A 14,644-nucleotide genomic window follows, 5' to 3' on the forward strand; every position below is an offset into this window, starting at 1 on the left:
TCTGTAGCTTCCGGCCTATGCCAGAGCCACAGCAAGGCTGGACTCGAGACGCATCTGTGACCCACGCCACACCTCGTGGCAAAGCCAGATCCTTCACCCACTGAGCAAGGCCAGGGATCGAACCCGTGTCTTCATGGATGCTAGTTGGGTCCATTAACCACTGAGCCACGATGGGAACTCCCCCAACAATTTTTTAATGTAGGTATTATTATTTCTAATTTACACATGAGAAAATTTGAGGTGTAGAAAGGGCTTATGGGAGCTCAGGGGACAGGACCTCCCCTTTACATTTGCCGTATATGAGACTTGGCCCAGGGTGATCATTTTATCACTGCAGAGAGCAGGACCAGTTTGCTGTGGAAATTGACGTCTTGATTCTCCACTTTGCTTCAGGTGTGAATGGCTGGCTTGTGGGAAAGTGCCTCTTTTCACCCATTGCTTTCACTACACTCCCTGTCCTTAGGCTGCCCTCGGTTTCAGATTCTAGGGGTTTCGAAGTCACGTCTGGACTCCATTGTGGCTTCCAGTTCTCCTTGCCGCCCCCCTAGGTCTTCAGTCTGTCTTCGCTCTCCCTCCAACCCCACTGCTGAGAATTCAAAGCACCATCTTCTCTTTTCCCTGTGCAAGTCCCCCTCCAGGGCAGGCACCAGGGCTTTTACCTCTGTCTCCTGGCAGGAGAGAAAAGTGAGTTATCTCAAAATTCCTGAGTATTGGGGAACATTTCTTTTGCTGTAACTGCAACCAGATTATTACCACATGAGACTATTTCTGGCTTCTATGTAGACAGGCTCTATAAACATATATTGACTAATGAAGAATGAACTTGGGCCCAGTTTTAAAAAGCAAGGACAGAAAAGTAGTCTAAAATATCACCATAAGTAAATGTTGAATGGGGTTCTTACTGAGGCTCAGTGGGTTACAAACCTTACTGCTATTCAGGAGGATGTGGGTTCAATCCCTGGCCTTGCTTAGTGGGTTAAGGATCCGGTGTTGCTGTGACCTGTGATGTAGGTTGCAGACGTGGCTTGGATCCTGCATTGCTGTGGCTATGGCTTAGGCTGATAGCTACAGCTCCACTTTGACCACTAGCCTGGAAACTTCCATATGCTGCAAATGTGGCCCAAAAAACTTAAAAAAAAAGAAAAAAAATATGGTCTTTCCTGGCCCTTACATTTCCACCCAGCCTCCATCTCTTCTAGTTCTGGAAAAGCCACCTGGGGATTAAGAGAGCTGTAGAAACCTCAATTCCAACTGTAACCTTAATTTACCCTTGTGCTGGAGCAAAATATCCACAGGATCCAGCGATTAGGGATCGCTACATCTTTGCCAGAGTAGGGGATGTTTTTCTGCCTGTCACATTTACAAAATGAGATTGTTCTTTGGAGCTGAAAATGATCAAAGGACTTTTACTATTTAAGAATGACGAGACCAAACGCTCATCAAAAGAGCCAGGAAACAGCACCTCATACTCATTTGGATGGCTATTATAGAAACAACAGGAAGCAAGTGTTGGCAAGGACGAGGAGAAACTGGAACCCCTGTGCACTCTTGCTGCGCTTGTAAAATAGTACAAACCCTCTAGAAAGCGGTATAAAAGTCCCTCAGAAAGTTAAAAATAGAACCATCACACGATCCAGCAATCCTACTTCTGAGTACAGATCCAAAAGAACTGAAAGCAGAGCCTAGAAAAGATAATTGCACATATTCATGTTTATCACAGCGCTATTCGCAATAAGCCAAGTGGTGGAAGCAACCCCCAAATCCATCAATGGATGGAAAAAAAAATGTGGCATATGCATGCAATAGAATAGCATTCATCCTTCAGAAGGGACGAAATTCTGTCACAGGCTACAATATGAATGAACTTGGGGATATCCTGCTAAGTGAAATAAATCAGTCACAAAGAGATAAACGCTCTCTGAATCCATTTATTCGAGATAATCAAAGTACTTGAATTCATGGAAACAGAAAGTAGAATGGTGGTTCTGAAGGTCTGAAAGGAGGAGAAAATGGGTGTTGTTTAATGCATATCGACTTTCAGATGAAATTATTTTCAGGTGAAAAATTCTGGAAATCTGTTTCACAACAATGTGAATATACTTACGGATGAATTGTACACTTAAAATGGTTATTATGGTAAATTTTATCTTGTATATTATTTATAAATATAATTTTAAAAAGCGCAATAGGCAAAAGTATAGGATCCAAGATCGCAGGCAAGTTTTTGTCGAAGAGGAAGTAAAGTTGAATCCACAAATGGGGTTGGAATGGGCCCTGGGAAAAGAATCAAGTTGTTTCCTGCTCAAATCCTATCATGCCCTGCTATTTACTATAAAGTTAACCACTTAACTATAAACTAGGCCAGCCATTTATTAGTCATAATTTGCTAAAAGCTAATTAGTCATAATTTGCTAAAAGCTAGTTAAAAAAAAAAAAAAAAAAAGGAGTTCCCATCATGGCTCAGTGGTTAACGAATCCGACTAGGAACCATGAGGTTGCGGGTTCAATCCATGGCCTCACTCAGTGGGTTAAGGATCCGGCGTTGCTGTGAGCTGTGGTGTAGGTCGCAGACACGGCTGGGATCTGGTGTTGCTGTGGCAGGCAGCTGTAGCTCTGATTCGACCCCTAGCCTGGGAACCTCCACATGCTGTGGGTGCGGCCCTAAAAGGATGAAAGACAATAAATAAATAAATAAATAAGGCTAGTTTTAAAGGAAATTTCATTTCTAGCTATGACATATAGGTTGTACACATTTCCTAAGTTTAAGTATACTGTATATACTTGTGTGTGTGTGTGTGTGTGTGTGTGTGTGTGTGCACGCACACGTGGAGAGAGGGAGAAATTTATGTATTTATTTATTTAGCTATCTATCCATCTGTCTTTTTAGGGCCACACCTGCAACATTTGGAAGTTCCCAGGCTAGGGTTTGAATCGGAGCTGTAGCCACTGGCCTACACCACAGCCACAGCAACACAGGATCTGAGCCTTGTCTGTGACCTACATCAGAGCTCATGGCAACACTAGATTCTTACCCCACTGAGCAAGGCCAGGGATTAAACCCGAGTCCTCATCAATACTAGTCTCCTTCGTTACCGCTGAGCCACAAGGGGAATTCTGAAATTTCTATTTCTCTTTATACGTATATACAGTTTTAGAACTATATCATCTACTTCCCTGGGTGTCTAGTGAGCCCCTGGGCTGGGGTAGGGGTGACTGTTCTCTTCGCGGGGCCCCCTGCCTGACGTCAGCAGGGCCAGGGGCCATGGAGTCTGGCCAGCATGACTGAAACTGGTCGTTGTGCCCTGCAGATGGTGAGGTGGGACCTGGGACATGCAAGTCAAGGGCAAGGAGCTGCTGCTTATCTCAGGGAATGGCAACGACTCAGCTTCACTGAGTCACCCCTGTGTGCCAGGCACTTTGCATACATGGTTGGGTCCAATGACATGTCTTTCCTTCTGAGAACTTGGGATGACTAATTTGGGTCTGGGCACCCTCCATGATCCGTCAGTGAAAAAAAACTTGACATACTCCAGAGCTGAAGGCAGGTGTTCTCTTAGCAGAATAAAATCCAAGCCAGGCTTAGTAGTTCTCGAGAAATGACTTCAATGAAATAGACCATGCTAAATGGCTAAAGAGAAGAAAGTTAAGTTGAAGGATTCTGGCAGCTAAAGAGAACCAGGAATCCTCCCTGGGGATCAGGAGCAGGTGTCAGTAGGAAATGAATTCTGCAGGGTAAAGTACGTTTTGATTTTAGGTATCTCAGACCAGAAACTGAAGCCTAAACTGCATCATCACCCACTCACCTTCTCCCCACCCCCACTTCACCCCCTGAAAAGCCTTGACAGTGAACTTGCTCCTTTGAAGCACTAAGAAGGAAGAGGTGGTATACCAGGGGCAACTCCCAGCCCTCTCCCTTCTTCACCTGGTCCCTCCATGGTGGGCATCCCGTGTTTCTGTCAAGATGTTGCTGCTTCAGTGCCTCTTTGGAGCCTCTGGCTCTTAGCTCTGGGTCCCCTCCTGTCTTTACTTCTTGCTTCCCTGTGAAGCCACTGCAGTAAAGCCTTTCTACCCAAGACCTGTCGATGTTCTGAATCCCTTGTTTTTCACAACTGCCTGTAGCCCAAATATAACGGAGGTGCCTGGTAGCCACCTTGGGGTGATATCAGGTATAATACCAGCCCAACATCCAAGAGAAGCCTCATCTCAAGTCTCTTGAGACTGACTCACAGCAAAGCAGCTTAAAGATCTGCTTGCCCATCTTTCTGAAGTCCTGTTGACAGCTGCTCAAAATGGTCTTTTTTCCTCTCCCATATTGTCCCCCTCCCACCCTACTGGCTGCTTTTCTCCCTTTCCCCCTTCTTCTCAATGGGTTTCTCTTCCTAGTATAGTTCCTTCTGCAAATGGCCATATTCCTTTCTCACTACTGTTTCTGAAAACTGATTATACTTAAATAAATGCTTAAATAAACCACAAAATATTAAAGCTAAACAGAATAACCACGTAATCAACCAAACCAGAAACCCAGGGCTAGGCCAGCTTTTGTTATTAAGTTGCGGGCTCTCCTGCTGCCAGCACCACGGGCACATTAGATTTGTTCCTTTGTCAAAAGATAAAGGCCAGTCTTATCTTAGGGCAATTGATGCCAAACTTAATTGTTAAAAATATAAGGAACTAACCCCTAGCCTGGGAATTTCCATATGCTGTGGATACAGCCCTTAAAAGCAAAAAAAAAAAAAAAAAAAAAAAAACCCCAAAACTGTGAGAAACTATATTCAGTCTTTTGGGATACCATGATGAAAGATAATATAAGAAAAGGAATATATATATATGTATATATACACACACACACATATGATTGGGTCACTTTGGTGTATAGCAGAAATTGGCACAACATTGTAAATCAACTACATTTATGTATGTATGTATTAATTTATTTATTTATTGTATTTTTAGAGCTGCACCTGCGGCACATGGAGGTTCCCAGGCTCGGGGTCGAATTAGAGCTGTAGCCACTGGCCTAGACGAGAGCCACAGCAACTCGGGACCTGAGCCACATCTGCAACCTACGCCTCAGCTCATGGCAATGCTGGATCCTTAACCCACTGAGCAAGGCCAAGGATTGAACCTGAGTCCTCATGGAAGTAGCGTTGGTGGTATAGTGGTGTGCATAGCTGCCTTCCCAGTCCTCATGAATGCTAGTTGGGTTCGTTAACCACTGAGCTATGATGGGAACTCCCAAAATCAACCATACTTTAAGAAAAATAAAATAAAAATAAATGGACACCCCCCCCCCAAAAAAAGAAAACTTCTTAAAAATACCACTTCCTGGGCCTCAATCACAGAGATTCTCCTCCAGGGCCAGGGACCTAGGAGCAGTGGTCCACGGACCCCCTCTATGGGAAGTGGTCAGAAGTGCAGGGGACTCCTCTCCAGCACCATCTGGTCAAACATACTTTATTGGGGCCGAAGACCCTTTACTGGTGCAGCTTCCTTACCAGATCCTTGACCTTCGGCGTTCTGGAGAGTCCAGCTGGTGGGCCATTCTTGAAAATGAGATGCTAGAATCCAGGTTTGAGGATGCCCTTGGCTATCGGCAGGGTGGTCCTACCACCAGACCCCAGTGTGTTTAAATGAGAAGCTAGCCTGCACGGCCCTCTTTCCAGCCCAAGATGCCTATCACACCTCTGTTGTTACATTATGCTAGCTGTGAGGGTGTGGCAAAGAACAGAAGGCATCTCCCGTCGTGGCAAGGAAATCCTTACTTAAATGTCAGAGGCACAAGCGTGTGTCTAACGACCGCTGTCCAGCTGGTTATTCTTAGCTCATCTAATCTGGAGAAGATCTGGCACACGTCCTTGGTTGGCTCTCCTGTTACTGGATGCTCAATTCCAGAGCCTCTGAGAGCATCTTTGCCCCCTTTAAAAGCCCTCACTAGGTCTTCCCAGTTCTTAGCTCCCACAGGAGTTTTACCACCTAGTGTCTGTGGAGAGGACTCACACTGCCCCCTGGTGGTGGAGCAGCATTGTACCATCACCTGCAGAAGTCCCTGGTGACTGCTCCTCTCAGAGCTGGCTTCTGAGTCTATCCAGACAGCAGGAAACCTCTTCCCTGTGATCTGCTCTACCCGAAAGAGCTCTGAACCAGGGCTAAAGGGTCCAGGGCAAACTGCTTTGAGGAACTGGAAACAGATGACGTTGATTTCAAGCACTGGCTGCATAAACAAACAGGGTCATGGTCCAGATACAGAAATAGCTACATCTGGAGCCCCCTTCCTGGCTCAGCGGTTAAAGAACCTGATTAGGATCCATGAGGATGCAGGTTCGATCCCTGGCCTTGCTCACTGGGTTAAGGATCCGGCGTTGCCATGAGCTGTGGTGTGGGTTGCCGACGCGGCTCAGGATCTGGCGTTGCTGTGGCTGTGACGTAGGCCGGCAGCTGTAGTTCCAATTGGACACCTAGCTTGGGAACTTCCATATGCGGCAGGTGTGGCCCTAAAAAAAGAAAAGAAAAGAAACAAAAGGCTAAATCTGCCCTTAGGCTCTGTCTGAGAAAGTGCAGGGTTCATGGATCCTGGCAGGTGCCAAGGATTGGCCTGTCCTCTCTTAGGACCAGTCCTCTGCCTGACTTTTTAGGAGGATGTGAGCTTATGCTGTGCATCTCTGGCTTTTCGTGTAGGTAAGTACCAACACACGCCCACTGACCTGAGGCTCCTTTCACTGGCTGCCAGAACCCACCTACTGAGGGCTGAGAGACCAGGTTCCCATGCTCTCCGGGACAAGTCCATGGGCCCATGAACGAGTCCAGAACCCTGTCATAGGGCCAGGTGAGCCAGCCCTCTCTGTCTGCACCCTGACAGCTGGGCACCGTAGCTGTCCTGGATCCGGATGCTGCAACCGCAGTGCCTGGACCTGGATGCCTGCCTCTGCCTCGGGCTGCAGAGCCTGGAGAACCATTGCTGTGCCTGAAGTTGGAAACCTCACTGTCGCCTTTGTGAACTAAGAACATTTCTGCTTCATCTCCCCCACTAGATGCTGCAGCATTTGGTGTGTCAAACCGCCACTCCACATTAAACAGACACTGACGCGGTCTGGCATCAGCTGACGTGGTGGACACACAGCTGCCCCTTCCTCTGATCCTCAGGCCCTGTGTCCTTGCTTGGGTCACTGTCCTCACCACTGAGCCCTTGCTTGTGGGCTTGTGCTCTCTTCTGGCAAATTGGCCTCCATGTCTGTCACATTTGGATGATGGAGAGAGTTCCCGCTCAACCTCTCTGTAAATAATCAGATGCCTGTGGCTGCTCATGCGGCAAGGTGTCCCCAGGGTAAATGCATCCTAGCCCTGGTTTTATCCAACCAGGACGCATATTGGCACAAGGCCCGAGGAGTCAGGCTGGGAAAGCCCCACTGAGTGGTGTTCCCTTTTCGAGATGGCTCCTGAGATCAAGGAATCCCTTGAGACCAGAGGAAAGATGAGTAAGACAACGGCTTCTTGGATTTCATTATTTCAAGTGTTGCTTCACAGTGGTAAAGTGAATAGTGTCTGTGATTTTCTTTTCTTTTCTTTTCTTTTCTTTTTTTTTGCTTTTTAGGGCCACATCTGTGGCATATGAAAGCCCAGGCTAGGGGTTGAATCAGAGCTGCAGCTGACAGGCTAGACCACAGCCACAGCAACACCAGATCTGAGTGGTGTCTGCCATCTGTAACACAGCTCACGGCAACACTGGATTCCTGACCCAGTGATCGAGGCCAGGGGTTGAACCCTCATCCTTATGGATACTAGTTGGATTTGTTCCCACTGTGCCACCGTGGGAACTCTGATTTTTTTTTTTTTATTTCCTAGGGACAATGACAGAAGGGAGAGCTGGGAATCCTGCCCACATACCCCATTCCAGGTGGAGAAAGATCCCATTCGATGGAGAGGGAGCATCTTTAGAAGGAAAGAGAATCAGGTGGGCCCCTCAAGGCTCAAGGGAGCGAAGAAGAGGGGCCAAGTCCCCCAGCAGGACTGGCCAGGTTGGCCAGAGGCAGACCCGACAGCCACCTGTGGGCTATTAGCTTGTTCAGCAGGGTTTGGCTTTGCAGAAGCTTGGAAAGCATATGAGAAAGGTTCTCAGCCCAGATGCTAGTAGCCAATTAAGCCTACCTCTCCCAAGGGCAGGTGTACTTGACCAGGAGACCACGCCTTCTCAGCTCCTAAGATTGGATTTTACAAAGTTGAATTTCCAGTATCAGCTGGAGGGGGAACTAGAACTTCATATATAATTCTTTCAGTTGCTCCTGATAAAAAGCTTTTCTTTCTTTTCTTTTTCTTTTTAGTGCCATACCCTCAACATATGGAAGTTCCCAGGCTAGGGGTTGAATCGGAGCTGTAGCCACTGGCCACAACCACAGCCACAGCCACAGAGATGCTGGCTCTGAACCTGACAGCACTCATGGCCTAAACCCAGCCAGAACAGAGACTTGGACTTGAACCCACGTGCTGGGATTCAAATCCAGCCTAAACCCAGATGGGGACTTAAACCCATGGTTTTAGAGTAGAATCACTCGCCCAGTGTCGGGACTCACTGAGGTTCAGGTTCTTCATGCCTCTGAGCAGAAGGAATTCAGCGAAAGATAAAGTGTTAGGCAAGACACAGGTTTATTAGGATAGGACACTTGGAAGAGTTTCAAGCAGGCAGGGATGGAAGCTCTGCCCCCAGGATTCGGTGGGCTACAGTTTTATTATCCTAGGGGAGTGGGGGTCAGAAAAGACCACCTCTTCCTCTTTCTTGGAGTAGGAGCTGTAATACCAGTAAGGTGGGTATTCAAATCAGCAGAGGGGTGGCCCTCAACTCCTGCCCTTGGTCTGAATCTGAATGCAGGCCTCATCCCATCTCCCACTCAATGTCTTGAGCCTCCACTAGTCAAGCAAGCCCGTCTCATTCTGATGGTTTTCTTGAGCAATTATTAACTTACACTCATCTCCCAACATCCCCAAGATTTCCCTCTCTATCTGCTGGGACTTCTACAACTCCCTGTGCCTACTCCGTCCCTATCAGATCTGTGAGAATTAACATGCTTTTTCTATCAAAGGAAGTCTTGGTTACTCCATTTTGCTCCGGTTTCGGCAGAGATGCCCTCCTGCGACCCCTTCCTCTTTACCTCTTCTCCCTGCAACAGTTTGTTTCAATCAGCCAACCGAGAAGAATGTGTGCCCTGACCTGACCCATGGGAAGGGGACAGGTACATCACCTGCGTTAGGGATAAACAGGGAGGGTCTTTTCTTCTTCGTGTGCTTTTTGAGTACCGGCACCCTTCTGCAGAAGCAAAGAGCCTCGTCAAGTTCTCCCTGTGTTCATGTGTCTCATTATCCAACACTGACAATCCGAGCCATTCTCCAGCACATCCAAGCCATGCCTGTGACCTACACCACAGCTCATGGCAATGCCAGATCTTTAACCCCCTGAGCAAGGCCAGGGATCAAAACTTCATCCTCATGGATGCTAGTCAGATTCGTTTCCACTGAGCCACGATCGAAACTCCAGAAAGCTTTTCTTTATTCCATTTTGCAGCTTTATTTATTTTTTATTATTTTATTTTTGTCTTTTGTCTTTTTTGGGGGGCTGCACCAGCAGCATATGGAATTTCCCAGGTTAGGGGTCCAATTGGAGCTGTTGCTGCCGGCCTACGCTACAGCCACAGCAATGCCAGATCCGAGCTGCGTTTGCTACCTACCCCACAGCTCACGGCAATGCCAGATACTTAACCCACTGAGCGAGGCCAGGGATCAAACCCACAACCTCGTGCTTCCTAGTCAGATTCGTTACTGCTGTGCCAGTATAGGAACTCCCCATTTGCAGCTTTAGCTCTGCCAAAAGCTCTCTGAAGCTCTGCTTCAGAGAACCACTTAAGAGTCATTTATGACCTCCCATGTCACAGATTGAGTGGAGGCAGTCCTGAATTGACCTGGGCTTTCAGGACCCCTGGCCAGAGGGGAAAGGAAGGAATGGGACCACGGTGGACCAGGAAGGGATACAGGACTAGAAGGGGCTCCTAGAGAGGCACAATTGGCACTGTCTGCAAGGATGGCTCTGACACAGGTTTCATTAAGAGTTTTTAATGTTTAAGGAGGTGGGTGCCGAAACTCAATGGACCTGGGCGACAGGAGACCAAAAGGCCGGCGAGGGGTGGGAGGGTTAAGCCTACAGCTCAGAAGGACTGGGCAAAGATAAGGACCAGCTAAGCTAAGCAGAATAAAACAACCCCTGCTCTTGTGTGTAGAAAGCAGTGCAGGAACAAAAGGAAGCCAAAAGGAGAGATGGTTCAGGGATAGGGGTCTTGGTTGTCATGGCAACCAAAGTGCTAGTGCTTGAAACTTTCAACCTGAAAGAAATAAAAAAACTCTTTAGGGATTTTTTTTTTTCCTCCCAGTAATAGAGCAACCCGGAGCCATGCTAGGACAGAGAGAGACCTTTATCAGTGCCAGAATGAAACTGAGTGCCACAAATGGATTTAAGATAATTGAAAGCACGGCAATCCTGCCCACTGGGAAAGCAGTGGGGTGGAGGGTCTTTTATCATAATGCATTGAGAATTTGCTAGAAAGAGAAACCTGTAGTGGTCCCCTCAGAGATTCGGCAATCTGAAGCTTATACTACGGAATTATCATCTCTAGGACCCATCGTTCCCTCCCAGAATGGCACAGGAATGGCCATCTCTGTGGCCATCTTTGTCACCTTCCCATATCACAAAAGGAATTCGATTTTACTACATGCATTTCTTCAAACTGTCTCTACCCTTTTCTGGACCGTAGGTGAAATCAGTCCATTTCACAGTTCACACTATTGTGGAAATGTAACAGAAGTGCCCTGTGGGGCTTCTAGGCACACAAGGTTTTCTGTGTCCTCCATTTCTTGTTTTTAGGGAATCAACTTCAGCCTCCGTGACCTTCCCTGAGTTCCAAATGGCAGTTGCTTCCCTGAGTTCCAAAGGGAGGGGATGCAGAGACCAGGGAGGAGCAGTCAAGAGATGAGAGGGCAACCTTGGGGCAGGGTCCAGGTTCCTCCTCCAGGAATATACATAACAACATGTGGGCCCTTCTGCAGAACTAAAACATCCAACCGATGGAAGATGAGTGCTTGATGAAGCATTTCTTCATTCCATAAAGGAGAGCCACCAGAACCAGTCCTAGGGCCACTAAACACCAGCTTTGAGAAATAATACCCTGATCCTTATCTGTGGCCCTATTGCTCCACTCCCCAAACTATAAAACCACCTCCTAATCTCTCCTAAGGTGTGGGGGGGGGGGGCACAGTCTTTAGGGCATTAGCCTGCTGTGACCTTCCTTTGCCTGCAAAGCAATAAAGCTCTCTTTTTTCCCTTCACCCAAAACTCTGTCTCTGTGTTTCTATTCAGCACCAGCAGACAGAGGCTAAGTTTCAGCAACAGAAACCCTGGGAAATAAGAACTAAAAGGATCTTTGTTTATTAGCCTATGATAGTCGGTACCTAAAAGGAAATTGCAACATCCCTTTCTCCCAGTTCCTCACTGGGAAGCTGGGAGATCCTGTTGAGCTCTTCCCAATCTTCCATGGGGGAGGGGGTGGGGGCTCACATAAGTGTTTCTCCTTGTATTAGTCAGCTTGTACTGCCTAACAACATCACACAGACTGGGTGACTTAAATAACAGACATTTATGTCTCACAGTTCTGGAGAACTTGGGTGGAGGCAGATCAGAACAATCTAGCAATTTGCAATGACTATTTTTGTCTTGAAAGAAGAAAAGTATGATGATAAGTTTATATCCTTGGTTAATAGGTAGCAATTAGCATTATTACTTTTTTGTAGTTAGCATCATTAAAATGCTACAAGATCATTAGGTTTAAAATATTGACCACAGAATTGCAATTTTTTTAAATTAATATATTTAAGCCTCATACTATGACCTAAGAGGATGACTGCTTTCTGAAATTTCCTTTTTTTTATGATAAATAGGGAGGATAGAGAACAGATAGCCAGCATATGGATAATAGATGTTCTTGAAAGTAAGCCCAGAACAAATGGATCAGAAAGATGTAATGGAGCTGAAAATAGAATCAGATATATATATTGAAAGGATTCTGTGTGCCAGGCAAGATCAATGATAAGAATATTACATTGAATCCTATCCTGTCAAAAATAACTAGACACATAATGACAGAGATAAATAGAGAATTCCGTATGTGTCCACACACTAACAAAGAAACAGAATTCTGGCTGAACTCAGACTTCAGGGTTGTAGCGTTACGGCAGCTGCCCAGCAGCCCTGCGCCACAGCGTATCAGCTCTTTTACTGGGCGAGAAACCAAGCGAGCACTCGAGTTGGAGAACTCAGGCTTATCATGCCGGTGGGCTCAGAGGAGATTGCTCTCTGGAGTCTGAGCCCCGAAGAAGGGTTTCACAAGGCTTTTATGGGCTACCTCTTCTGGGTCCCTGCTTGGTTAGTGGGACTGGGGTGATGTCAGGCAAGGTAGTAGATGCGGAAACAAGTTTGCAGAAGCAGATGTGTGGGGGAGGGGTGGTTAGGGGCAGTCGACTAGACTTTGCTTAGTCATCATGGCCAGGGTCTCTCTTTTCTACGTTTTTATCAGGACATTTTCTCCTGCAGTAGGACAATTTGCTCAAAAACAGTGGAACACAGGAGTTCCTGTCATGGTGCAGTGGAAACGAATCTGACTAGGAACCATGAGGTCACAGTTTTGATTCCTGGCCTTGCTCAGCAGGTTAAGGATCTGGCATTACCTTGGGCTGTGGTGTAAGTCACAGATGCAGCAGCTCCATTCTGGTGTTGCTGTGGCTGTGGCATAAGCCAGCAGCTACAGTACCAACTTGACCCCTAGCTTGGGAACCTCCATATGCCACAGGTGTGACCCTAAAAAAAAAAAAGTGGAACACAGTTCAAATCAATTTTGAAGGTGAGAAGTTGTGATACAACATATATTGTAGCACGATATGTTGTTAATTAATGAAACAAAAAGAGACATTCTGAAATATATAAAGACTCTGGAAATATACCACCCATGTATTCCTTTTTTTTAAAAAAACTACCCATGTATTCCTATTTTAAAATTACTTAAAGATATACTTCTGTTAACAAAAAGGTGAAGCAAAAAAAAAGAAGAAAAAAAAAAAGTAGGCAGATGTTCTAGTAAGAAAAAAACCAGTGGGTAAAATTAAATAGGGAGAACAGAAAGTATTAATATTGTTATCATGGATTATCATGTAACACAAGTTTTTAATTTTTGCTTTTCAATTATATGATGTTTGACATGACATAATTTACAGAATATAAAATAAAATAACAAAATAATGACACAATAAAATTAAAGTAATTAATATAGAGTAAAAGACAAAAGAATCATAATAATGAATATCCATATATTATACAGTGGATATGAAACTGATAGTGCTATCAGCCTGAACCTAGCCAGAGTGCAGATTGGGACTTGAACCTGGCCTAAACCCAGGTTGGGACTTAAAACCCACAGTTTTAAATTAGCATCACTCACCCTGTGTCTGGACTCACTGAGGTTCAGGTTCTTCATGTCTCCATACAGAAGGAATTCAGTGAGAGACAAAGCAATAGGCAAAAAATAGATTTATTAGGATATACACTTGTGAGGGGTACAAATGGGCAGGCACAGAAGCTCTGCCCCAAGGATCTTGGTGGGCTACAGTTTTATCATCCAAGGGGGAGGGGTGGGAGTTGGAAAAGCCTGCCTCTTCCTTAGTAGGCGTAGTAGCTCCTCCTTCGGATCTGGTAAGATGTGTATTCAAATCAGCAGAAGGGTGGCCTTCGAACTCTTGCCCTTGGTCTGAATCTGAATGCAGGCCTCATCTCATTCCCCATCCAATGATCTGAGGCACATTTTATGCCTCCACTAGTCAAGCAAGCCTGCCTTGTGCTGATGGCTTTCTTGAGCAGTTATTAACTTACAGTGATCTCCCAGTGTCCCCTAAGTTCCCCTCTTTAACTATGGTCCTTTATTGGGACTTCTACAACTACCTGTGCCTACTCCATCATCCCTATCAGATAGATAGGAACTAGGGAGCCACGGCGTGTAAAAGTGACAAACATCTTGGAGCTTAAATAGGTGGCACATCAAAATATTTTACTTTTGTCTCTGACACTTGAACAATAAGTTAAAAATGCATTTGGAAAACTTACAAGTAAATATTAGAAGAATTACCATTACAATGCTTTCAAGACTAGAAGATGGGCACAAAGTAAATGTGGAACAAAAAATGAATATGTATTTTTTTGGCCATGCCCATGACACGCAGAAGTTCCCAGGGTGGGGATTGAAACCTCACCACAGCAGTGACCTGAGCCACAGCAGTGACAGTGCCAAACCTTTAACCACTAGGCCACCAGAGGACTCCAAAAAATGAATGTTTTCAAAAGAGAAAGAATAAAAATAAGATGACAGAAATAAGATCAACTATAAACAGCAAATGCAAATCACAGCTCCTTAGAAAAATATAAACATGGAATTGATTCTAAGAGCAATAGACTGTCTGAAGAGTTTAATAACCATGAAAAAGTTGAGTATGTGATCAATATCACCCCCCCGAAGTACTCTAGGCTGTATCATTTTATGAGTTGGTTAATTTAAAATGGCTATAATTT

Source organism: Sus scrofa, chromosome 15 (assembly GCF_054392235.1).
Source record: "Sus scrofa isolate SSC_HxYL_T2T_F1_AM1 chromosome 15, Sscrofa_HxYL_maternal_Yorkshire_Landrace_v2.0, whole genome shotgun sequence".
NCBI classification, from domain to species: Eukaryota; Metazoa; Chordata; class Mammalia; order Artiodactyla; family Suidae; genus Sus; species Sus scrofa.